The following is a 27,717-nucleotide window of genomic DNA, read 5'->3' on the forward strand; positions in this document are numbered from 1 at the left end:
GGGTGACGGGAGGCAGTAGGAATAGCATAAGGATGCATGAAATGAGATTAAAAATCAAGCTTTGCCTTCTCCAAAATTGCTTAATACAACATAGGCAATACCTTGGCACTTAGCAAGTTAAAAAAACAAAAAACAAAAAAACTGACATAATTCTTAGCTCTTTTTGGGTTTCTCACTCTTCCCAGGGGCTAAACATCTGAATCAAGATATTAGCTATTCAAGAATAGCTAATTAAGCTAGGACAACACAAAAACTATTCTGCTGAACAATACACTCCCAGCAGAAAGAAAACAGCTCTCTCAGGGACGCTGGGTCTCTGGTTCCAGACTCTAACCTAACTGTGACATACTGGGTCCCTGACTCCAATGAAATTGGTCTAGGGTAGAATCTGCACATCAGTTGCATTCTCAAGCTTCCCCATGTGATTCCAATGAAAGTTGAGACTCACTGGAATATGCCGTAGGAAAGGGAAGAATGGGGCGATTTTACTAGTCAGACTCTATTATTAACCTATTAGGGTGATGAGGCCCAAAAGGATCACTTCCTTCAAGTATTAGCATTGCAAAGTGAGTGGGAGTGTTCTCAGAACGAGAGTGGGAAACATACTATGTTGAGTAAATTAAATATTTTATTAATTTGATTTTAAGATTAACAATAAGAAACAAAAGATAAACTCAATCCCCTTCCCCAAAAATGAATTAGAAAAGGATGAACAGTAATAATGAGGACTTCTGAGACAGTAAGAGACCCAGTAAGACCACAGAACAGGGGAGTTACCATAATAAAAGAACACAAAGGAACATTGCTGGTACCTACATAAAGACCAAATGAGAATGAACTATGTGTGACAAAAGTGTAAGTAGTAGGTAGAAATTACAGGGAGATAGTTTTTTCTTCTCAATATAATGAAAAACTGTTACACAAATCAATGGAAATGTTCAAACAAAACCAAGATCTATCATTTGGTAAGACAGTTATTATCGTGATATATATGGGGCTGTATTTGTGCCCTGTCTGATTCCTTCCAACTCGGCATTCTAATGTGCTATCACAGTAGGGCCACCAATAGCATCTATGGCAGCTTTGTGCAAAGTAGACTCCAGCAGGACAAATCAGAAAAAAAGCAAAGCCATGTTTCAGTACAGAGGTTCAGAGCCTGATCTGTGGAGCCTCACAGCTGGATTTCACTCCCAACCAAGGCCTAAGACTAGCGTTACTTCACCTCCTGGTGCCTTAGTTCTTTCATCAATAAAATAAATTATGAGAGTTGAATAACAGTATTTATAAAGTGCTAAACAATGCCTGGCATAGTATTCAAAGGCAATCATTTTCAAATAATGCACAGACGTGAAAAGGGGCCCTTTCCTCTGTGAAGACACAGTCCTGTCCGAGGGAAGCGGCCGGGCTGACAGTGTGGCTGGATGTCAGCACCCACTTGTCTCTTTGGCTGTGCACTTCTGTGCCAGACACAAACTGCCCGTTCACCGTCTGCTGTGCTGTGTGTCCCGGTCACTGTAGTGTCATTTTATTTATTCTTTTGTGAGTTAACATAATAGCACAACTACTCAAAGAAAAGAGTAATCGACACTACTTTTAAACTATAACAATTTGGGACCGTGTCCGAACACAGTAGTGTAACCACACAGAGTGACAATGCACACACCTGGTCTCTCACTGAAGCAGAGTCTGTCAATCACGCTTGAAAAAATTGTCTTCAACTTTAACTTTGTAATAAAAAGGAGTAAGTTTCCTAACTTTTTTAAAACTAAAAACATGCCAGCAGATGATTAATAAAATGAAAATTGTCATTCAGAAGTACTTTAGACACAAAAAGAAAAAATATTTATATTAAGCTAAGTGCAGGGTCCAAAATTTTAAAATGTTATTATTTCTATCTACTACTGAAAGATTCAAAAGAGTAATCCTTATGTGTCTTTAAAGAGAGTATTTATTTCTTTACAGATTTTCACATGAAAAACCTAAAAACTGGTTGCTCTGACTTCATATTTCTACAATTGATGTAATCTAGACAGTATAAAAAAATGCTTTACCTTCAGTAAGTTAAAACAAATTGCTCACTTAACTATCATGTTTAAAGTGGCTGTCAGAAATACCCATTCTTTAAAGAAATCAAGGACAGCACAATTTATTCTAAGTATACTAGAAAACATACAACATATTCATAATTATAAAAAGATGCCAAATTCTCACCTGATGTTGATTTGCCAAATTGTTTCCAATTCAGCTTTTCCACCAAATTAAAAATGAAATATTTAAACCAGCAAATACAAGCTGTGTGGTCTCCCTGAGACACTCAGGACACACAAGCACAGGGGGATAGAGGCTCATGCTCACCTCCTTCCCCGTTTTCAGGGGTCATGAAAAGAAAAAAGACAACCTTTTTAGGTAATTATTTACCTCAATACAAAAACACTCCTTTTCTCCATGCCACCACCCAAATTATAATAAAGCACTGACTGAGACCAGATGAACAAAACTGCTCCATCCCACTTTTCAGCCATGGCTATGCAATGATCTACGGGTTCACAAACTATGGCCAGAAAGTATTTTCTGTCTTGCAGGCTACCTGGTCTATCACTGGTATACAACTCTGATATTATGGTGCAAAGCAGCCAGAGACAATACATAAATGAATGGGCGCTACTGTTTCCAATAAAACTTGATCCACAGCCCTGGCCAGTTTGGCTCAGTGGTTAGAGCGTCAGCCTGCGGTCCAGAGAGAACCGGGTTTGGTTCCCGCTAAGGGCATGTACCTCAGTTGCAGTTTGTCCCCGGCCCCTGGTTGGGTCATGCGGGAGGCAGCCACCTGATGTGTCCCTTTCACATCAATGTTTCTCTCTCTCTCTCTGTCTCTTCCTCTCTCACCCTCCCACTCTATCTGAACAAAAAATGGAAAAATGTCCTCGGATGAGGATTAAAAAAAAAAAAAACTTTATGCATTAACACACAAAAGGGCAACAGGCAATATTTTGTTGGCCATGAAGTAATTCCCAAGGCCACCCAAACTTCTATAGATCCAGGATGAAGCTTTTAGGTTAAATGAGGTAAAGATTTTTTTTAAGTAACATCAAGTAAAAAAAATTATTCAAGTATTCTCTACTAAAACTATATAACCATTATATGGAAAGAAAATTTTCTAAAGCATTCAAATTTATTATCTTATGTGGCACTATGTATAATAATGAGGTTCGATCAAAAAAGAATATTAAAACTTCAATATTTCTCTGCCATCTTCAGAACCTAGATTCTTCTTCAGGAGGCCAGGGAGTAATGTAATTTAAAGCCTATGTTTATCTTGAAGCCAGGTTCTATAGTAGGGTTTTTCTTTTTTTCTTTAACTGACTGTAAGATTTATCCTGCAATAAACAGAACTGTGGAGAGGAAGAAGCGAAGGAAAAAAAGGTTTAATTAACCTCTCTATTAAACATTGTTAATATTAAAAGTTTATCAACAACAGAACAAAATTTACTAAAATATATAAGTAAAAAGAGTTTGAACTCCAGCAGAATTCAGTATTAGGAGGAGTTAGTGCCTCCAGGCTGCAGTGATGTAAAATGCTCAGAACTGGTTTGCATTTCAAATGAGAGCTGGCAAGATGTCAGGAAACTAGTGTATATTCTATGTGCTGTGTGCAGGCAACTGTGGATGAAGGTGTGCCTGATGTTGATGTTGTCATCTTAGTGTTGGAAACCATTCCCAGAACACCCACATTTACAAAATAGGTCATTTATGTTTCAATTCAACATCTCTGAAATATCTGTTCTTGCCTATATCCTGTATTTCCTATACATTATAAAGCTATAATCCCTAGGATAGATATCAAACATTATAAATGACAGGCTTATTTATATATTTAGCCTGTACTTTTATGGAGATCATCAGAAAAGTTATCAGTGTGAAAGAGAAGATATGCTAAATAAGAGAAACTTCCATAAATGTTGCCCAGACTTTTCATACAAGCATTCTTACAAAGTTAACATCAAAAAGCTTTCAACTTTTTCAAGATACATGATACTGAAAAACAAAAATACCACTGAAATGAAATGTCTGGTCATTTAAGTCATACTAAGTGTAGACAACAGATTCAGTGTTTAAATATACAGCAAATGCTTATACTGTGCCTAGTACTACATACGTTTATTTACCTACTGTTACTACCTTAAAATACTTAGGTAAAAATAACAAAACCCAAAAGTGGACAGAGATCAATACTTCTTCAAATGCTTAAGAACCTCTGGTCTTCTCTGTTTCTTTTTTCCCCTGTGTTCAATAATCTCTAGTAGAGCAAACATAAACAGGAGAAAAGTGGAACTAGTTTGTGAAAATGCACTAAGCTGGAACAATATCATGAAAAAAAATTTATTTTTTTAATCCTCACCAGAGAATATTTCTCCACTGATTTTCAGATTGGGGGGGGGGGGCATCGATATGATAGAGACACACATCGATTGGTTGCCACCCACACGACCCTGACCAGGGCCAGAAATCAAACCGCAACTGAGGCATGAGCCCTTGACTGGAATGAAACCCAAGACTCTTTGGTCTGCAGGCCAACATATTAACCACTGAGCCAAACCATTCAGGGCTAAAAAAAATTTTCAACACCTTCTATTATAAATTCCTGGAAAAAATAATAATAGCATCTTTATAAATTGTAGCTTCTATCATACCTAAAACATAATTCTGGATTCCAATGAGCACTAATGAGATTGACAGAGGAATTTTTGAAGATAGGGGAGTTGCAACAAAATCTTACCTCTTCCTTCTAAGAGGGGAAATAACATGGAAATATCTTTCCCACAAAGAAGATGAAAATGTATTGTGATTGTTCACTGGCCTCTCCAGCTCAAGTCTTGGTTAATCGATCAGATGAAAAGACTATTACTTTGATGAGTCAGACTCAACTAGGAGGAACTCACAAAAATCTAAGTAGGTCACACCTGTAACCTGTTTACTCTGAAGAATGTAGGACAGGAAGGATATCAAGGTAGTTAGTATCAGGCCAGACAGGTCAATAGAACATGCAACCCAGCAGTCTTTGTACACCTCTCTCCTGCCACCTCGTGATTACTCAGGTACAATTGGGCAAGAACCCACAGAAGGGTGCAGAAGCTACCCTAGCTCAGAATCCCCAAACTCCACAGAGGAAATGAACTAATATCATTTTATGAGTCTCACGTGTGTAGCTTCCAGGGGACCCAACCCCCATCAAGAGATATGCTCAGTTATAAGAATGCCCCAAACCTTCCCACCAGGTGTTCATTCCCACTCAGATGCAGTTCACAAGTTAAGGACCACTTTGCCATGCCCCATGTTGGCTAGTAATATTGCTTATATTCCACCTTTATGTTTCAAATGAACCACAGCTAAAAATTAAACCAAGGTCATTTAACCATATAAGGAGAAAAGGTTTGCTAAACCCTTTCCTCAAAACAGACCTGGGCCTTCATCCTACTCTGCCTCTAGGATGCCAGGGTCTTGGGCCTATTATTTAGGCGTCTATGGAACTGGTTCATCCCCTGTAAGCAGTGACTAAGTATGACTGGGTTGATCTCTTATATCCTTCGAAGCTTTTTAAAAAATAAAAACTAGGCTCACAAAAAAATAGGCACTCAAAGGAAAGAAGAAAATATCTATCTTCTAAAAAATAAGGCAACATAGACATAAAACCAAACTAAGAAAATAATATCTTAAAGTAGCATAGAAAACCTGTTTCGATGATCTGAAGGTTAAATAAATTAAAAAACAAAAAGTCAAGTTCATAAAGAAATTGAGTCCCAGGTTAAATATTCTTACCGGAAGTAATGAAATAATTTTTGACCTCTGCATTGCTTGTGCACTTGGTATCATTTAAATTTCACAACAAGTTTGTACAGCAGGCATTATTGTCTCTGTTTCAAAAACAGGTTAACTAAGGCTTAGAGAAGTGGTCATTAGGTGCCAGGTTAAATTCTTAACCACTCTCCTCCTCTAGGTCTTCTGTGCCTCTCTTCAAAGGCCTTATTTCCAAAAAGAGTTTTCTTATTCTAACATGATCAAGAATTTTTAATGCAAATATCATTTTACTTAGGAGAAAAAGATTTATATCTGTAGTCTCTTACTGCAAAGGTAAGATGGAGTCAGTACAGTAAGGATTGTGGGCAGCCCCAGAGGACAGTTTAAGTCTACCAACCAATAAATACTACGTTTTTGCTACCCTCCCCTACCCAGCTTCTAAATACGTTTGACCTAGAGTGTTTCATACAACTAGTTCTTGAAGTACTATGTAGATGTAATTGTTTTCTTTAAAAAAAATTGGCTCAGCCCTGGCCGGTTTAGCTCAGCCCTGGCCGGTTTGGCTCAGCGGTTGGAGAGTCAGCCTGCGGTCCAGAGAGACCTGGGTTCGGTTCCCGCTAAGGGCATGTACCTCGGTTGCAGTTTGTCCCCGGCCCTAGTTGGTCGGGCAGGTGGCAGCCACTCGGTGTGTCCCTTTCACGTCGATGTTTCTCTCTCTCTCTCTTCCTCTCTCTCCCTCCCACTCTATCTGAACAAAAAAAAAAAAGGAAAAATGTCCTCAGGCGAGGATATAAAAAAAAAAAAAAAAAATTGGCTCAGTGTTAGAGTGTCAGCCCGCAGACCAGTGAGTCTCCAGTTTGATTCCAGCCAAGGGCACGTACCTTGGTTGCAGTTCGTCTGCATCCCCGGTTGGGGTCATGCGGGTGGCAACCAGTCAAGGTCCCACCCCACCCCCATCCCTCTCTATCTGAATATAAATAGAAAAATATCCTCAGGTGAGAATTTAAACAAAAACAAACCCTGATACATACAGAAATTAGGAACTTCATTGAATGGGAGTATGGTTAAATTTATTTAATTTGCATAATCAGTATTCATAAGAGAGCCTGAAATTTCAGAATGCATAATCCTCCTACTTTTGGAAGTTTACCAAAGTGTCAGAAGGCACAAAAGCACTACAGCCATTGCTGGAGCAACTACTTGTGCTGCTTATGGCTTAATCTTCACTACCCAAGTCAGCAGCCTAAATGTCATCCCTGACTCTTCCCTCTGTCTCCTCTGTCAGTCATATCAACCATTAAATTTTGTCAACTCTTCTTTGTAAAAAATATCAATTTACACGGGCCCCTTGTACACACTCAACACCCTTCCCCTGCAATTTTTATTAAGTCTAAAGTCCAAATTACTTGTAATATCCATGCAGCCCAAAAGTGATTATCTGAAAATCCAGCTTTCTTCTTTTTAAATTTTGAAGTGAAAGAAGCAATAGTGGGTTTCTTTGTTGGGTCACTGCTTAGTTATTCGTTTACATAACAGCTTGCCTTCTTGCTTACATAATCCCAATTTTGCTCAAAGCAACAATGTGTCCAGATAAATACTCACTTTCCCAGCCTTTCTTACAGCTAGAGGAAGACCTAGGAAATACAGACACTGGGGAGAAGGGGCCACCCTGGTAGGAGGCGGCCAGGGAAGCCTTTGCTTTCCCGAGAACAGGAACAGGTGCAGCGCGTCCTCCTACTGAAGCAAGGTACTCCTGCACAGCCATTTCCCACTGAGGCCACAAGCCTGAAGAAATTCCTCACACTAAGGAAAATGGAATAAAACAACAAACAGCAACTTCCCGCCTCTCCACTGGTTTGCTTAAAATAGTGGTCTCCTGTAACTTGAAGCCAGTTGGACATCCTTCTCCCTGTAGGGGTTCAGAACAGGGCTCTGAAACTTTGGTATGTAGATTATTTTGAGCTGAAGGCAATCAAGACCCTGGGGCTCCTGAGAAACTTTACCTCTCCCTTAAAGAATTTAAATTAGGGGCCTTACTCCTATCTATGGCAAGGCAAACTACAGATTACTGAATTTCGGCTGTTATCTCTTGCAATGACCTCCATCCCCTCTCAAGCCTAAGGCATCATCTCACCCATAGCTCAGAATGCCCCGTGCACCTTGTTTTAACCCTGTCATTGAACCTCTCATGCATGTGGGTCTCTGATACTGTGTATGTGGGGTTCCCAGGCATATGTATGTAATGAAATTTGGTTATTTTCTCTTGATAATCTGTCTCATGCAGATTTAATTATTACACCATTTGAAAGAACCTTGAGGATAAAGAAGTTTCTTCCTCACTCTTATCACCATAGCTGTCCCCAAAGCATTTCAAATTTATTATGTATAAACTTAGTTCATCTCCCACTCCAAACTTACTCCTCTTTCTATATTCTCTACCTCTGTGCATCACTCCATCCTCTCCACTCACCCAAGCTAAAATTAATCACTCTTTAACCTCCTTCACGTCCTTCGGCTAATCAACTGCCTAACACCATCACATTCTATCTCTGGGGTGTTACCTTACAAACATGTTTTTAGTCCTCCAAACCCCCCATACCGTCATGACTTTGGATATGCTGTATCCTCTAGCTAAATTTTAGATCGTCTAATTCTAAGTCCTACCCATGCTCTACCACTATTGCAGATATTTGTTCCAATATGCCTTTCTCCCTTCAATAAAAGATATGTATCTTAAAAGATTCCTTATTCAGTTTTATAACACTAGATGCCTAGAATAAAGCACGGAAAACAAGGTAATATCTATCCCTCTCACAAAAAGATTAGTTAAGACCTTATTCACACAGATATTATAAAACTCAATACCAAAAATTACTGGGTTGCTTTTCACTCCCTCCTAAAATCAATTTCAGGAAAAATGAAGACAAATGCAAACTATATCTGAAATTCAGAATACTGGAAGTATAATTTGTGTTCAAAGGGTAAAGAAAAAGAACTATGACCAATTATTTAACCACTTATCTCTGAAATATTATATGACCCAAACATATGATCATAACCACTGCATCTTCTTAAAACATTTTTAAAAGATTTTTAACACAGTGCTACCCTGTTACAAATGCAGGTGCAAATTTTAAAATACAACGGTTGCTGTTAAAAGGCATTTCCTTAGTTTTGCTCTTTCGGATATGTGATTTGATTTTGATCCCATTGATAACCTTAGGCTGGAGCAGAGGAACTGGGAAGGAAGACAAAGAACTGCATAAAAAGAAGTAGAACAGGCCCTGGCCAGTTTGGCTCAGCGGTTAGAGCGTCGGCCTGCGGTCCGGAGAGACCCGGGTTCGGTTCCCGCTAAGGGCATGTACTTCGGTTGCAGTTTGTCCCCGGCCCTGGTTGGTCGTGTGGGTGGCAGCCACCCGATGTGTCCCTTCACGTCGATGTTTCTCTCTCTCTCTCTCTCTTCCTCTCTCTCCCTCCCACTCTATCTGTACAAAAAAATGGAAAAATATCCTCGGGTGAGGATAAAAAAAAAAAATATATGTGTAGCCCTGGCCGGTTTGGCTCAACGGTTAGAGCGTCGGCCTGCGGTCCGGAGAGACCCGGGTTCGGTTCCCGCTAAGGGCACGTACTTCGGTTGCAGTTTGTCCCCGGCCCTGGTTGGTCGTGCGGGTGGCAGCCACTCGATGTGTCCCTTCACATCGATGTTTCTCTCTCTCTCTGTTCCTCTCTCTCCCTCCCGCTCTATCTGTACAAAAAATGGAAAAATATCCTCGGGTGAGGAAAAAAAAAAAAAAAAGTAGAACAGCCTGTAGCTCACTGAGAATGGTTTAAGAGATTTTTCATTGTTCTATAGCCAAAAACCTAAAAATCAGATCGCTAACAATAAATAGGCAAGGACTCCTTTCATATGAGTTTCGGATCCCAAGATCCTGGAAACAAACATGGACAAATTTGCTCTACTGGCATTCTAAAACTAGAGGAAATAAAATCTGAAAGAATATGGATATCCCATACATGTTTACTACCATGAAGCTGTCTATGCACTTTCAAATCTTATAGGTTCATTGGTACCTACTATGAAAGTATATCCCTATCTCATACCTCTTATCACTTTTATTTCTTGCTTTCCTCTCTCCTAATAATATGAATATTTTATGTCCTTATTCTCCTCTAACCACAACAAATTCCCTACTCCTTCCTATGTGCATTTAATAATCCTATGCCAGGCCTTACAAAACACAACTGTCAGAAACAAATGTCTGGTTCTTTACAATTTTTCAATTATATTAGTGCAGTCACTTATAAATATGTACATCGCCCTCCATTCTCAGCTTCATCCATTCTTTACTAAAAGCAGAACTAGACTAGAACTACAGTATAAGAATACTGTGATTCTACCACTTACTGAGCATGAGACATATTAGCCTGGTTATCCTGATCTTCTGTTTCCTCATTTGTAAAGTGAGAGATGTTGGTATGACAATTGAATAGTACCTGAGTTATAGAAAAGTGATTTATGGTAGTCATTGTTATTTTACTAGATTTTGTGTGTGATGGGACACACTGAGCCTGTCCTTTAATAGAACCATAGATTTACTAAAATAAATGTAAATACAACCAATCTAAATGTCTAGAATGTTTTACTTTGTGTTTTCCTGTGTTATTTTATAAAAATATAAATGCAACTTTGTTTTTAAACAGACTGTTATTAGCATTCTGAAAATAAAGTATCATTTCTGGATCATATATTGGATATAAAATTAGAGGAGAAAAAACGATTAATGGACAGGGAAGGAGTGGTTCAAGATTTTTTGACCTCTAAGAAGTAATACCAACTTGAAATTAACATCACAATCAATTTATATGGGGTACTGAATTAATCAAATGTCCTTGTTTTAAAGAAATATCAGTCTAGCCCAGCTGGTGTGGCTCAGTTGGTTGAGCATCGTCCCATGCACCAAGAGGTTGCCAGGTTCGATTCCTGGTTAGAGCACATGCTTGGGTTGCAGGCTCGATCCCCCAGTAGGGGGCATACAGGAGGCAGCGGATAGATGTTACTCTGTTCCTCTCCCTCTCTCTCTAAAATCAATTTAAAAAATATTTAAAAAAAGAAAGAAATCTCAGTCTAATATTACTATTCCTATTCCCTGGCTTCCAAATGGTAGCTGAGAAGTAATGAAACCAGTGCCTAAAACAGCAACACTAAATTCCTAGGAAGAATTTACTTTCAGTGACAGCAAATAATGAGTAAATTTAATAAGGCTTCATTAAGTCTTCGCCATAATTACACAGTATTTAAAAATAGTACCTTTATTTTGGTTTTGAATGTCATGTAGATTACTGAATATCTGTGTAGTCTGAAATTATTTTCCTTCTAGATAAAACATCAAAATAAGTTTAGAACATTAATGTGAAATAACTTGCAGTTTCCCATTCCAGGAACTTCCTTATAGGCAGTGTAAGCTCGCAGTTCTCCCTGATGTTTGCTACCCTAGACAATTTAATGTGCTCTATAAATTCTATTAATATGCACATTCTCTGGTGTCATAATAAGATGTTAACAGTTTGATTCAGTCTAACTTCAAATGCCACTAGCACAGTGACTAATTGTCTAATTTGAAAGCAAGTCAGAAAATCCCACTTGGAGTTTTAATAAATTTCACTTTACTTCCATGTCATTGACTGGAAAACATATGAAGTAAAACAGAAAATGTCATTCAAAAGGCAAAGAAGCAGTTTTGAAGAACAGAATGGGTTCAGTATAAAATGAATGTCGACCCAGCCCGTGTGGCTCAGTGGACTGAGTGTCGTCCCATGAACTGAGAGGTCTCGGTTCAAATCCTGATCAGGGCACAAACTCAGGTTGCAGGCTAGATCCCTGGGCTTGGGGGAGCGGGGGGGGGGGGGCGGCGATGACAGGGGGCAGCCAATCAATCTCTCTCTCTCTTTCTAAAAAAAAAAAATCAATAAAGACATATTTTCAAAAAATAATAAAAATAAAATAAATGTCAACCAAAAACCACTGAACTCAGTCCCCATCCATTTGCCCATTTTTATACAGTAAAAGGTAGTAAGCAGTTAAAAACCAGGAATCTAGGGCCAGTGATCATACATCTCTTAACAGTATATAAATTTTAACTTTTTTCCCTTTTCTTTCCTTCTTTTCACACTGTTCTTGGCCAGAGATTCAGAACATCACTGGAGAATGTTCAAGCCATGTGTATAAATAAAGAATCCTACTTTGCGGAAATTCATTTATCGCTGTAGAGTCTAGAACTGATTAACCACGATAAACGAGGGCTGACCCAGAGACACAGAAAGGAGTACGGAGTACGGTTCAGACCAACAAACCTCAGAGGAGGGAGTGGGGGAAGGGATGAGCTAAACCAGAGAACTTATATGCACGGCTGTTTAACCAAAGGACATAGACAACAATGCTGGGGGGGGGGGGCATCTGTAACAAAAATAAATTAATAAAAATTGCAACAACAAAAATTGTCAAAAGGATGGGGGATTCAGAGAGCTTCAGGATCACTGACTATATGGAGGAACTGGGGTGGTGATGCACCAGCCAGGGTATTAGAAGCTTTGCACCCTCCTTTCCTGGGCATCTCTTCCACCTGGATCTTCATCTGTATCCTTTGTCATATCCTCTTATAGTAAACTGGTAAGTAATCCCCTGAGTTCTGTGAGCCATTCTAGCAAATTATCAAACTCAAGGAGGGTGATCGTGGGAATCCTGATTCATAGCCAGTCACTCAGAAGTAACAACTTGGGACTTGCAATTGGCAAGTGAGGGCAGTCTTGGGGAACTGACCCCTTAACTTGGGGGGTTTGATGCTAACTCCAGGTAGATAGCATTAGAACCAAATTGACTTGTGGGACGTCCAGACGGTGTTACAGATAATTAACTGATGTTGAAAAAAACTACCACACATTTGGTGATAAGACATATTTTGTGTGTGAGTAAAGGAAAACACAGGAATGCTTTATTTGACAGTTACTAATATTTCTCCAGTCCAATAAACCTCTTATTGCATTCCCATGTTTTTTATTTCAGTCTACAACAATTTTCTCCCCCAAGACATTATTCAAAGAACATGTATTTCACTAAGACATTATCAAGGGCATTTAATTTAAAAGTTGAATGAAGTCAATAAATTGTGTCTAAAGCTAATAGATCAAGAAAGACATAAACGTATAATGGTTAACCACCAAAGGAACCATACATAGCATGAGTTCTCAATATAGCATAGGGTTCTCTACCTGAGGGAAGAGCTAGTAAAGAAGCCCCAATTTTTTCTGTATAATAATTATTCATTACCTCCATGGTATTAAATAAATACACATGCCTTTTGTACACCCCCATCACGGGGTATCTTTGGTAATTTTAAAATATCTAACATAAGTTTAGACAGAAACGTTTTAAGTATAGAATTTTACCACATAAGATTTAGGTTTTAGAAAATCAGTAGTATAAAATAAAAAATTTAACTGCTAAAAAAATTTTGAACTACTGGTTTTATTCTATTAAAGGATATTAAGTGTCTTTTCCAATTAAGATTAAAAATCTGGCCATAGTATTTTTAGTCAAAGGCATGACTACATTCCTAGACAAAATTAAAATATGACTCTTCATACCCTTTCCCTGATCAAAGCAAAGCCCATAAACAAATGGGGAAGGAGAAAGTGAGTAAGAAGAGTGAGTCTGGGAAAACTGAAAGAACCTGTGTGTAAATTATTTTATTAGGCTTCATTGTACGTTATATGTGGTAAAACACCACAGTTCCTCATTCATTTGATTACTGTGTACTGAGTGCCCACTGTACATGCCAGGCATCATTTTAGATGCTAAAAGACAGAACAGTAAAGAAAACTCCTTGAAAGTTTAATTCTAGTGGGGAAGGACAAACAAAATGAGTACATTATAATATATGGGGACTGTCTTGTCTCAATTTCTCAACCTAACTTTTATAAAACCAAAAGATACTTTATTTTAGCACTGTAACCATTTGGATTCACTGACCGCAACTCCAGAAAATGAGATTCACTCAAAGCATCAGCTCAGAAACACCTGGTTAGTCAGGTCTTGAAAGAAAGGAAACCACAGCAGCTCTATGGATCAAGAATACTCCTCCCTACCCAACCAGGTTTGTTTCTGGAACATGTTTCAACAACTTGTGGTCAAATACGGTCCCATCTCTCTTACTTTTCCAATGAATAGATGGATTCTTATTAATTGGGACTTCCACTCATTTTATTTATAGATAGGTAAATAATTAGATATGAATGACTGGCCAAAGGAATGTTTTAAACCCTGAGGCAGAGAGATCTACAAAGAACAGTACTCATGCACAGTCTTTTTCTTTACTGCCACATGATAGGGATGTTGACATTTGCTCTGAATAAACAATGGTCATTCATTGCATTGTAATATGCTGCAGCTCTAGATCCCAGCTACCAATTTTGTGGATTGTTTTAGTATATACTTCAACCAGATCCATGGCCACACTTGCTTGGCTGGGTCTGAAGCTCCAGAATCAACTAACTTGAAGAAACATCTATTCTGAAGAATTCTAAGGCTTATACATTGAATCACTGACCTACATTTTAACCTCATCCATTTTCTTTTCCTTCCTTTTTAATGTCTCAATTACAGTTCACATTCAATATTATATTAGTTTCAGAAGTACAACATAGTGGTTAGACACACATAACACGAAGTGATCTCCCCAACAAGTCTAGTACCCATTTGGCCCCAGTTTTTAAAATAAATAGTTTTTAAAATATTACTGACTGCCCAGCCGGTGTAGCTCAGTGGTTGAGTGTGGACCCACAACACCAACAGGTCGCCAGTTCGATTCCTGGTCAGGGCATATGCCCAGGTTGTGGGCAAATTCTGAGTGGCAGGCATGCAGGAGGCAGCCAGTCGATGTTCTCTCTCATCAAAGTTTCTATCTCTCTCTCCCTCTCCCGTCCTCTCTCTCTAAAATCAGTAAAGAAAAAAAAATATATATTACTGACTATATTCCCTATGCTGCACGTGACATCCACATGACTGTTTTGTAACTGCCAATCTACTCCTTAATCCCTTGACCTTCTTCACCTAGCCCCCAAACTCCCCTCCCCTCTGGCAACCATCAGTCTGTTCTCCGTATCTACAACCTCATCCATGTTCTCTTTCTTCAAGGTGCTGACACTGCTCTTTCCTTCCACTAAGTCTTGGTATTTCTTACATCAAATTTCTGGGAGAAGAGAGGTACCTTCTTTGTAACAGAAAGCCCCTAGGCTGACTCCCTCTGCAAACTACCCACCAACAACCATTCCAAAATGCTGCATAAAGTAAATCTAGTTACTAAATTCCAACAGTTATCTCATCAACCTTTATGTAAATAAAAGGTACATCTTCCTATTCCACTAACTCTAAATACCATCAAGACCCTGCTTACAGTGATCAGTAATAAAAAAACTAATTTTTTATTAGTTTCCAACATGCATCTCTCCTTAACCTGTAATACAATAATAGGCTTATTTCCAATGGTGCCTCCTTTAATTTAACATGTTTGTTCTAATGGCTTTCCCTTTCTTTCTCCTCCAGAGCCTATTCATTTTTCAAGATCCTGCTCAACTCCCTTGTTTCTGCTCTCTCAAGAATGCTAGTAATATTCCAGTCATTTCATAGTGCTAGAAAATACAGTCCAGGCAGGTTAAATAACTTACCCAAAATCATACAACTAGCCAATTGGCAAAGGCTGGACTATAATCCCAATGACTTTCAAACCCGAACTCCAGGATTTATCTGTTCTCACACCCTAACCACACAGTGCCTTCACACTTAAAATTATCCAGTGAATTCTCCACACCTAGATATTTTCTCCAAAGTCAACTTATCCTTTGCATCACAGGTCAAGTGCATTCAAATTTATTTTGACAGTTCTAACACATACTGATTTTTCCTCTTTTCCAGATTTACTATATTTTAATCAATATCACACGGTACGGCATGTTTTTACTTTGCATGTATTATCTCAATTAATGCCCCAACAACTTGACAAGGCAGGAATGTATTAGCCATATTTTATTAACGGTCCTAGATATTAAGTAATTTGTTTAAAGTTATACAATTATTCACAGTAGTTGCACCACAAAGAGCTGCATTTTAAAACAATATCATCACCTCCAAAGTCTATGCTCTTTATTTATTTTTTTTCCTCACCCGAGGACATGTTTCCATTTTTTGCTCAGATAGAGTGGGAGGGAGAGAGAGGAACAGAGAGAGAGAGAGAAACATCGACGTGAAAGGAACACATCGAGTGGCTGCCACCCGCACGACCAACCAGGGCCGGGGACAAACTGCAACCGAGGTACGCGCCCTTAGCGGAACCGAACCCAGGTCTCTCCGGACCGCAGGCCGACGCTCTAACCGCTGAGCCAAACCGGCCAGGGCTAACCTGGGTCTCTCTGGTCCAGAGAGACCCAGGCTCGGTTCCCGCTAAGGGCGCGTACCTCGGTTGCAGTTTGTCCCCGGCCCTGGTCGGTCGTGCGGGTGGCAGCCACTCGATGTGTTCCTTTCACTTCGATGTTTCTCTCTCTCTCTCTGTTCCCCTCTCTCCCTCCCACTCTATCTGAGCAAAAAATGGAAACATGTCCTCGGGGGAGGATTATTTTTAAAAAATAAAAATAAATAAATAAATAAATATAGCACACTAGTGCTCGCTTCGGCAGCACATATACTGAAATTGGAACGATACAGAGAAGATTAGCATGGCCCCTGCGCAAGGATGACACGCAAATTCGTGAAGCGTTCCATATTTTTTACAGACTGACAATCCCCAGAAGAGGGGGTGGTGGGGAAAGATAAACCACAGAACTTACATGCATGTATGCATGAACAGTGGACATGGACAACAAACTGGGGACAGGGCAGGGAGGGAGAGGGAGGGGGGAATCAGTGGGGGAAAAAGGAGAAACATCTGTAACAAAAATTAATAAAAATAAAGTACACTATAATTTTTTACTTCTCAACACACACACACACACACACACACACACAGAAAAGTAGACAGTGATAACAAATAAGCAATTCTTTTCTTTCTTAATATAATTTGAATCTGTCCTAAGGAAATAAACCCAAACTGGAAGGCTGAAAAGCTGTGCCAGAATATTCAATGAATAATTGATACCAAATTAGGGCAAAACAATTCCTAGCCATGTCATTAGGAGAACTGACAAAAATGTAAATAGATGGTATGTTAAATAATACTGTTGTATCTATATCGTACCAATGTGAAGTAGCCCTAAATTTGATCACTACACTGAGGTTGTGTAAGAGAGTGCCCTTATTCTTAAGAGATACAAGTATTTACAGGTAAAGGATCATAATGTGCACAATTTATTCTCAAATGACTCAGATAAAATAAATAAAAATTATGATAAAAGAGATTTATACCAATGTAAAGCAAATATGCAAAAAAGTTAAAAACTGGTAAATCTATATGTACAAGGTATGTGAGAGTTCAAATTTACAGAAAACTTGAAAAAAGTATACTATTGCAAGAGGAATGGATAGGCATATAGATCAGAAATTGGCAAATATTCTCTCGAAAGGGTCAGATAGTAAATATTTTAGGCTTTGAGGAGCATCCAATCCCTGCCAGAACTACTCAGTGTTCAATGTTGCACCTGTAGCACAGAGACAGATGATAGTTCAAAGTATGTTCCAATAAAACTTTATTTACAAAAAGCCTTAGTCTGCCAACTCATGATCCAGATGAAAAAAATTTGGGCCCTGGCCGGTTTGGCTCAGCGGTTAGAGCATTGGCCTGCGGTCCGGAGAGACCCGGGTTCGGTTCCCGCTAACGGCACGTACTTTGGTTGCAGTTTGTCCCCGGCCCTGGTTGGTCGTGCGGGTGGCAGCCACTCGATGTGTCCCTTCACGTCGATGTTTCTCACTCTCTCTCCCTTCCTCTCTCTCCCTCCCACTCTATCTGTACAAAAAATGGAAAAATATCCTCGGGTGAGGATAAAAAAAAAAGAAAAAAATTTGGCCATGTGTTGATAACTGTTGGATGCTAAGCAATGGAAATATGAGATATCTATTATATTACTATTTTACATACTTTAAGACTTTTCATAATAAAAGTTTAAAATTAAAACTTTCCCTGGGAAATCTTCCTGTCACTCTTCCTTCCCTTCAGACTACAGACTCCAGAATAAAGCACTTTTGACTTTACAATTTTTTAACCTCCCTTCCATACAATGTGCAATTTTCTCAATCAGACTAAATTCACTTAGATCGCATGCTACATGCTTAATTTTCTGTTGAAATTCTAAAGATCCCGAGGAAAAGGGTCTTATCTGGTTATTCACATAAATTTGGTGGCCTAATAGGATGATGTAGCAACTTTCTCCATTGGCTCTGAATTCAAGTCTGTCTTGGGCACATGGGAAATGAAACTTTCATAACTCCACTGAGCCTGTTTGTTGCGAGGTGTAAGGAAGGCAGGCCGGGTTTCAGTAAAGCTGCCTTCATATGACACACCTTTAGATTTTACAAGTTTTATCTTAGCTTAAGAAGTAAAATCACTGGAAGTTGCAACTAATTTAAGAGCCGTAGATTACTGGAAATCTAGAATGAGATGGAGCTTGAAGGCATTACAAGAACAGCCCTCATCCACAATCCCACAGATGAAGAAATAAGAGTAAGCCCAGCATTCCAATTAATCAATATGAAGTCAAAACCGTGAAGTGCATTAAAAAACTAAAGTTACATTAATAAGAAAGTTTTATTCTTTAAAATATATATTTATAAGTACAGTATATCTGTACATGTTGACAGATTCACCAAAATTCTGCTTCTGAGCACTACTATCAAATTTAGTTATTCCATAATATTGTGTCTACTAAGTAAAATACATTCTATTAGATACTATAGGATATACAACAATTTATTTCTTCCTCCTCTAATGTAAGAGATATAAAGACATGTAACTGCTATACAAGACAAATGTGAACACTATAACCCTGGGTCAAAGCATCTAGGATGCAGATAAAGACTATCACTCCAGGAAGGGGTAATACAAGAGGTGAGATGACAGAACAAGAATAGCTGGTCCTCTGAAAAGTGCGAAGTACTGACCCAAAGCCCATACTATTGTCATGAGATCTGCCTCTAACAGAGATGTCCAATTTGGCTCTATACATTCTATTTTGAACTCTTGTGTACTTGAAGACAAGATCTCTGATCTGAAAAGTTAGAGCCTAAAATACAGCAAGTTCACCAACAGTGAAGCCACATTATTGAAAATTCAATTTTGCTGGGCTAGCTTTCCTATAGCTATTACAGTCAAGTTTGAGAAAAAGCAGAGCTCTTGGATCAATGGCTGCTGGCTGACAGAGCTAAATTAGGCAGCTGCAAAGAAAAACAGGTTCTTTAAATAGTGATAATAGCTGCAAATCTAAGAACAGATCATCACGTATGTGTAGAAAAGACTGATGGCCAGGTATCAGTCTTTTCAGACTTCTTGACAAATACCAATCAACATCAACACACTAGTACATTTTCTCCTTTAAATATTACGTTCTTCTAACAAACCATTTACAAATTAAAAGCATAATTCCTTGAATCAAGAAAGGCAACTTTTAGATTTTCCCAAAAGGATAACAATAAATTACATTTACATTATCACAATTTATATTTTCCTGCAATTTATGCAAGCATTCTTCAATCCACAATCTATAAATCACAACCATGCACAAATACGATGTTAGACTAATACTTTAATTTTCAGTTCTCACCAAGTTTCACTCTTATTGCAGTGCCTCATCCCCATTGTTGACTGTTTTCCAACAAGGTAAGAGGAAGGAGCCAAAAAGAAGAGAACTAGCTCAAGCAATGGGACCAATTTTTAGGATGATGCATAATAACATTAGCTAATAAAAAACTGGAGTACTTCTATCACTTAATCCTTCAAGACAATAACCTCCTATTTTCACTCACATTCTGCTACTTGACAGAAGTCTGGAAAAGAATGAACCCTGAAGAGAAAACTCTTGACAAACATGAAAGCAAAGTAGAATAGGAAAATGGAAACCCTTCACCAGCCTTTGTTTTATGCAGAAACCCATTCTGTAATTTTAATGACAAAATGACTCAATCTCAGCTTGAGCTTCTCCAATGCTGAATGCATTCATGCAAGGGGGACCATTTCACTCAATTATTAGACAGCTCTAATTGTTTCAAAGTTCTCTTTTCTCTAGGATTCAAATATAACATCTACCTAGGGTCTCTAGAGCTCTGCAGAAATCAATCTTACCTCTGCCCAAAAGAAAATAGCTATACTGGAAGGACTTTCTCCCAGTCTCTCATTCCCAAGTGTTCTATTTCCTATTTTAAAAACTTCGTGAGGTTAACAATTACAAGCCTGCTCCAGTTTGTGTCCTTCTAAAAATATGACTTCTGAGAATGGAACACAGTGCTTTATTCACAGCATTTATTGTTCAATACTTATTAAATTTATTCTTATTTTGGCCAAGAGGGTGGGAATAGTCATTAAATCTCAAAATCTCTTCAACCAATAACAAGATCTAGAAAGTACAGATAAAAATTCGTAAGAATCTCTCATTGTAACAAAGGGTGCTGGGACAACTAGATAGCCACAAGCAGAAGAATGAAGTTGGAACCCTACTTCATTCCATATAAAAAATTAATTCAAAATGGATCAAAGACCTAAGTGACTGGACTGAGTTCTTAGAAATGATACTTAAAGCAATAGCAACAACAAGAAATAAATAAACTGCCATTATCAAAAGTTAAAACATTTGGTTTAAAAGGCACCATCAAGAAAGTGAAAAGGTAACCCACAGAATGGGGGGAAAAATTTACAAAACATATAAGAGACTTGTGTCTAGAACACATAAAGAAGTATCACAATTCAAGCCCTGACCTGTTTGGCTCAGCAGTTAGAGTATCAGCCCGAGGATCGAAGGGTCTTGGGCTTAACTGTGTTCAAGGGCAGGTACCTGGGTTGCAGGTTCAAATCCTGACCCGGCCCAGTTGGGGATCATGCAGTAGGCAACCAATTGATGTACCTCTCTCACATCAATGTTTCTCTCCCTCTCCCTTTCTCTTTCTCCCTCACTCCCTCCCTCCCTGCCTCTCTTTCACTCTATTTAAAAATCAATGGAAAAATATCCTTGGGTGAGAATAAAAAGAAACATTACAACTCAATAGTAGGAAAAAATAACACAACTTTTAAACAGAGAACACATCTGAATAGGTATCCCACAAACAAAAGATATAGAAATTGTCAATAAACACATGAAAATACATTCAACATCACTAGCCATCAGGGAAATACCAATCAAAATCACAACATACCATTTTACACCACTGGAATGGCTATCAACAAAAAGACAAGAATGCTTCTACAGGATGTGACGAAACTGGATCCCCTGTACACTGCTGGTGCGAATGTAAAATGCGGCCACTTTGGAAAAAGTCTGGCAGCTCCTTAATTATTCAAATTTCATTAGAAACAGTGAATTATGAGCATTTCAAAAAATATTTAGTGTAAAAACTGACAGGTGTTACTAAAATATTTCATGAAAATGAAAAACTACACCAGGACATGTTTCCTTTCTACACATATATTACCAATAACTATGGTAACTTATTTTTAAGTTCTGGGTGGTGATAAAGCAGTCAGCATTTCTGATGTAACCAAGGAGATGTGCTAGCAATTTTCTTTATACCACTATTTTTATAATTAAAATAGCTCACTAAATTCTTTAATTTCTAGATTTTCAAATTTTCAAGTAGGAAAACTACCATTCAAACTGACAAAGATTTCAGAGTCAAATCATTAATAGTTTGTAGAGAAAGGCCATGTACAAAAAAAGCAAGCTCTATCAAATAAAGCTAATACCACATTCTTTTCAAAAGGTAATAAAAGACTATAAATGCCTTATCCTATCAAAATAAGAAAAAAATGGTTAAAGCACAGATTGCTAAATTCCGCCCCCTAGACTTTCTGATTCAAATGCTAGGTCTAGGGTAGGACCAAGGATTTGCATTTCTAATAAGTTATCTGGAGATATTAATGCTTCCAGGAACCACACTTTGAGAACTACCATACTATACAATCCTGAATCACGTAATAGTATTTTTTTTTTAAACAAAAACTGGTAATATTAATGACCTGACAATCATTTGTCAAACATCATTTCTCAAACATGGCTTATATAATAAAATGAAGATACATCACAGAGGCTCTTTTATCTTCGGGACTTAACCAACCAATAGTGTTTGCTCCAACTGGCACATGCTTCTATGAATAGTCCCATGAAGCATCCTTCGGGCCCCTGATCAGCTGTACTGCATCCATGAAGCCTTTTTTGATTCCCCCAACTGGAAATAACTGCTTACTCCTTTGAACCTTTGAACCCAAGTCCTCACTTGTACTACCCATAGACAATAATTGCCAACTTTTATTATTTGTTTAGCTATTTGTATTCGAGACTTATTTCACCTAATAAATTGGTAAGTTTCATAGTTGGCAACAGCTAGACATTTTCACATCCCTCAGAGTTCTTAGCCCAGGGTCTCCAAAAGTACTGAATAAAAATGTCTTCTGTAAATGGTAATTAGAATCAGTATCTTTGATTTCAAGGCTGAAAAAAAGGAAAGCACAGTAGGTCAAACTTCTACAGAAAAATGAAGTCAAAACCAAATTCTTTTAAAATGACTCTTGCCCTGGCCGGTTTGGCTCAGCGGTTGGAGCGTTGGCCTGCGGCACAGAGAGACCCAGGTTCGGTTCCCGCTAAGGGCATGTACCTCGGTTGCAGTTTGTCCCTGGCCCTGGTTGGTTGTGAGGGTGGCAGCCACTCAATGTGTCCCTTTCACGTCGATGTTTCTCTCTCTCTCTCTCTCTCTCTCTCTCTCTCTCTCCCTCCCTCCCTCCCTCACTCTCCCTCCCACTCTATCTGAACAAAAAATGAAAAAAATGTCCTCAGGTGAGGATAAATAATAATAATAAAATGACTCTGCATAATATTAAGTTACACTATTTAATAATTTAGGTATAGATTTAGGAATAAGAACCTGAATTGGGAGGCTCAAAACCTAGCTTCAGCCCTGGCCGGTTTGGCTCAGCGGTTAGAGCGTCGGCCTGCGGTCCTGAGAGACCCGGGTTCGGTTCCCGCTAAGGGCACGTACCTCGGTTGCAGTTTGTCCCCGGCCCTGGTCGGTCGTGCGGGTGGCAGCCACTCGATGTGTCCCTTTCACATCGATGTTTCTCTCTCTCTCTCTGTTCCTCTCTCTCCCTCCCACTCTACCTGAGCAAAAAATCGAAAAATGTCCTCGGGTGAGGATAAAAAAAAAAAAAAAAAAAACCTAGCTTCAACAATAACTTACAATATAATCCTTGAGTTGGTCAATTAACCTACTCTGTTCAAACAATGCTTTCACAATCCCAAATCAAGCTATTCTTTTAAACATTAAACAATCTTCCATAGACAGATTATAATCAGTATTGGGACCTGTTGCCCAAGTATTAATTATTTCCATAATGTTATTATTTATATTAAAAATATCTGTGTTATATAATAAACATGCTACCACCTGACCAATATAAAAAGGCTTAACTTGTATATAAGTTCCCATCAATTTCCTTGAAAAGAAGAATCACCCTTTTGTGGAATTTCCAACATTACAGAACATAGCAAAGAATTCAGCAACATTTTTTAAATGTTTGAAATGAAATTATAGAAAATTTCAGATATCATGAACTACAATCTTCTATAATTCTACATAACTCCATCATATTCCTCTTTCATCTGCCTGCCTACCTTAGTGGACTGTGAGCTCTTTCAAGAAAAAGAAAGGGAGGAAGGAACCTCATATTATTTATATCTCAATACCTAACAGCAGGTGTTCAAGAAATACACAAAACCACTGTTGCCTTTCATGAACTTACACCCTCTTCTTTTTACAACTCATGAGATTACTAGTATCTACCATTTGGCAATTTAGGGAAGTGATGAAATCCATAGCAGCTCAAGAAACTCAAGTCCTAGGTACAAGAAAAACATCCTATATTTGGAGTTCTATTTAACCTATGGTGCAGTCCAAGATCAGAAAAGACAGTGAAGAGATTTCCTTCTGAAAATCATGTCAATTTAAGAAGTTTGGGGGTTTTTGTTTGTTTGTTTTTTTAAACATATACAGGCAATCCTCATTATTTTGAACAGTAGTGTGGGACCACAAAAATAACCAGGTGAGATGAAATCAAGCAAAGTGACGTTAATTAGTGGGAATTGTTCCATGACCTTTAAAATTGTCAAAACGTTAAAAACTTAGTTCAAAGTGTATAAGAAAATAAATATATAATAAAACTAAAGCAGAAATGAGAACTACTGTAAACTAAAGGGCTTTATTTCTTTGTAAATAACTTATATCCAGTCATTTGAACAGCATTTGCCTCCTCTTGTGGTACAACTTATCATACAGAGTGAGCATCTTTTACCTTTTATACATCTTTGGGAACCGTTACACTCCTTTCTACGTAGGAACCAGCTTCTAACATTTTATCCCTTGCACTGTCAATGTCATAAACTATTTCTGTGCAACTTTCATTGGTGTGAAGTTTTCTGCCAGAGTCACTTCCTCCGTGACATCATCCTTTTCAGCACACCACTTTCCTCATTTGTCCATAAAGTTGGATTCATTAAGTTCCTCTGAGTGCATATCTAGAATCTCTTGAACATTCTATTCTTCTAGAATTCCATTTATATTTGATTCAAATTTCACTTTCAGAGTTATCACTTTAATTTATTTATTGCACTTTCATTTTTACTGACTTTAAGGCATGGTTTAATCAAAGTTATGTAATGCTCAGAAGACAGTAGGCCTACTGAAAAAACAAGTAACATAATGGGTGGGATTTTATTGGCCATATAATTAATCATATTATATAATTTTTAAAAATCTTTATGCAGAAACTCTCACATGCAAAATTAAAAGACACAACTAACTGTAAAAAATAGTTACAACTCATTTCCCAGGTAAAGAATTCACTCCCTCGCCCTGGCCGGTTTGGCTCAGCGGTTATAGCGTCGGCCTGCGGTCTGGAGAGACCCGGGTTCGGTTCCCCCTAAGGGCATGTACCTCGGTTACAGTTTGTCCCCGGCCCTGGTCGGTCGTGCAGGTGGCAGCCACTCGATGTGTTCCTTTCATGTCGATGTTTCTCTCTCTCTCTCTCTTCCTCTCTCCCTCCCACTCTACCTGAACAAAAAAAAAAAAGGAAAAATGTCCTCGGGTGAGGATAAAAAAAAAAAAGAAAAAAGAAAAAAAAGAATTCACTCCCTTTATATACAAAACGATTCATAAGAAAATGATCTTCCATTCATGGATATAAGAAATGAAGAGCTTACTGAAAATAAAAATTTTAAAGTCAAACATGAAAAGATACTCATAAAAAAATTTTAAAGCTTGAAACGTGAAAAGACTATTTCGTAAGAGAAATGCCAATTACGTTTTCACTGATGAATTTTTATACAACCTGGATGAATTTCAGACATACTACTGAGCAAAAGAATTCATATATAAGGACACACACTGTATGACTTAAACACAGCATATAAATAATGAATTGATAATATAAGCCAAGATAATGGGTTAGCTTCCGCTGGGGATTGAGCAATGACCAGGAGAGTGGTTATACAGGTGTTCCCATTTGTGATATTTATTTTTGTGCCTTTTAATGTATAATGTATGTTATATAATGAAACACAAATCATTAAAAAATACAATATAGCACTTTTTCACCTACCAGTTTGGTGAAGATGGAAAGTGTAACACTTTGCAGTAGTATACTCTAATAACACTGCTGGCAGGTGTGTCCATTAGTACAGCCTCCATGGAGACAATCAGGCACTGAAAGTTAAAAATGCACACACCACCCTGGATGGTTTGGCTCAGCAGTTGTAGCGTTGGCCTGCAGACCAAAGAGTCTCAGGTCTGATTCCCAGTCCAGGGCATGTACCTCGGTTGCAGGTTCAATCCCTGGTCCCATTCGTGCAGCAGGCAACCAATTGATGTGCGTCTCTTTCACACAGATGTTTCTTTTCTTTCTCCCTCCCTGGACTCTAGGGGGGGGGGGGGGTAGACAATGGAAAAACATCCTCAGGTGATTAAAAAAAAAAAAGAGCACATATCCTTTCACACTAAAATCCCACTGTAGAGAAATGTTTGCATACATGCAAAATAACTTCTGTACAAAGTTATTCATTGCAGCATTAGCAAAAGAAATTTAACAACCCATTATCTATTCATAGTGGCCAGGTCATACTGATACATTTTTCAGTCAAAAAGAAAGAGAACCAAGAAACCCTTCAGGTACTGATAAAGGCTTGATCATCAGGTTACACTTTTAGACTAAAAGGGGAAGGGAAAAAGAAAGCAAAACAGTATGTGTAATATACACTTTTTTTTAAGTTTAAAGAACACTACATATTTGTTTAAATACAGTCGCATCATTTCTTGGAGGAGAATGCTGGTTGCTGCAAGGAGGAGAACCAAGTGGCTCGGGCACAGACGTCAAGATTTTTCAATGTCTATACATTTGTACATTTAAAATTTTAAGCTATATAAAGGGTTCAAATGTTCAAAATGATTACGTTAAAAATAAGTACCTAAAGGGGAAGCAAAAATAGCCGCCCAAAAAGAGATTATCAGAGCCTAGATTAAAATAGTTGTTAACAACTCCTCAAAGAAGGACTATCTAGAAATGTTTTAATAAGAAAAGGCTATAATAGTCAGGATTTAGAGGGATGGTAAAATCAATTAAATTACTGAGACTTACTGTGAGGTCACTGACACAACAGCAAAAGGAAACTATACTTCAGAGAACATAATGAGAATTTACTTAGCAAGTCAGGGGCATCCATTTCAAGGTGACTGTTTGACATGAATCCAAATAAGAGTTGAGAGTTCTAAATACTTAAGTACAAAAGGAAACAAAGAGAATCGAATGAGACAGAGTTCCCTACCCCCACTCCAGAAGTTATGGTCAATGTCCAATCAGCAAGCTGTAAGAGGCAGAACCTGGATGCTGAAAGGTTTTGTTAGCAAGCATTCACTACCATGTTCCTGCCACCTTCTTCTACTACATGGTACAGAGAGAAGAGAAGTAGTCTTGTTTTGAAGCCCTTGTGATCTAGGTCCAAATCTACCTCTGCCAAGTAATTACTAAGAAAACCCTTGAGTGTAATACTTATCTTTTGAACCTCAGATTATATTTCTTCAAAGGATAGACTAACAGAAATAAAGAATAATTTACAGGGAATCAACAGAAGAGTAGATGAAGCCAAGAATCCAATCAGCTATTTAGAATATAAGAAAGCAAAAAACAACCAACCAGAACAGCGAAAAACAAAAACAAAAAAAATGAAGGTAGTATAAGGGATCTCTGGGACAACTTCAAGTATACCAACATTCACATCATGGAGATGGTGGAAGGAGAAGAGAGAGAGAGCAAGAAACTGAAAACCTATTTGAAAAAATAATAAGCTGATGAAGGAAATAAAAATACAAGTTCAGGAAGCACGGAGTCCCAAACAAAATGAACCCAAAGAGGACCACACCAAGACACATCATAATTAAAATGGAAAAGATTAAAGACAAAGAGAAAATCTCAAAAGCAGCAAGAGAAAAGCAATTAGTCACCTACAAAAAAGTTATCATAAGACTGTCAGCTGATTTCTCAACAGGAATTTTGCAGGTCAGAAGGGAGTGGCAAGATATACTCAAAAGTGATGAAAAGCAAGGACCTATAACCAAAATTACTCTACAAAGCAAAGCTATCATTTAGAATCAAAAGACGGTAAAAGAGCTTCCCAGACAAAAAAAAAGCTAAACGAGTT

General features: G+C 38.1%; 1 protein-coding gene and 1 non-coding gene across 7 annotated transcripts in view; one reads left to right on the forward strand and one right to left on the reverse strand.

Annotated features, from left to right (window-relative positions):
- TBL1XR1 (TBL1X receptor 1) overlaps positions 1-27,717 on the reverse strand; it is a 159,039-nt gene that overhangs the window by 77,456 nt on the left and 53,866 nt on the right. Inside the window, exon 1 of one of the 6 annotated variants that reach the window (XM_036243049.1) lies at positions 2,212-2,429. The exons of the other annotated variants lie outside the window; for them this stretch is intronic. The gene's annotated coding sequence lies outside the window, so the exon portion shown is untranslated. Of the gene's footprint in view, positions 1-2,211; positions 2,430-27,717 lie in introns of those variants that run through there. 6 annotated transcript variants of the gene reach the window in all.
- Positions 16,506-16,612, forward strand: LOC118618065. The gene has a single exon (XR_004956986.1). It is a non-coding gene; the product is annotated as a U6 spliceosomal RNA (small nuclear RNA).

Source organism: Molossus molossus, unplaced genomic scaffold (assembly GCF_014108415.1).
Source record: "Molossus molossus isolate mMolMol1 unplaced genomic scaffold, mMolMol1.p scaffold_m16_p_5, whole genome shotgun sequence".
NCBI lineage: Eukaryota > Metazoa > Chordata > Mammalia > Chiroptera > Molossidae > Molossus > Molossus molossus.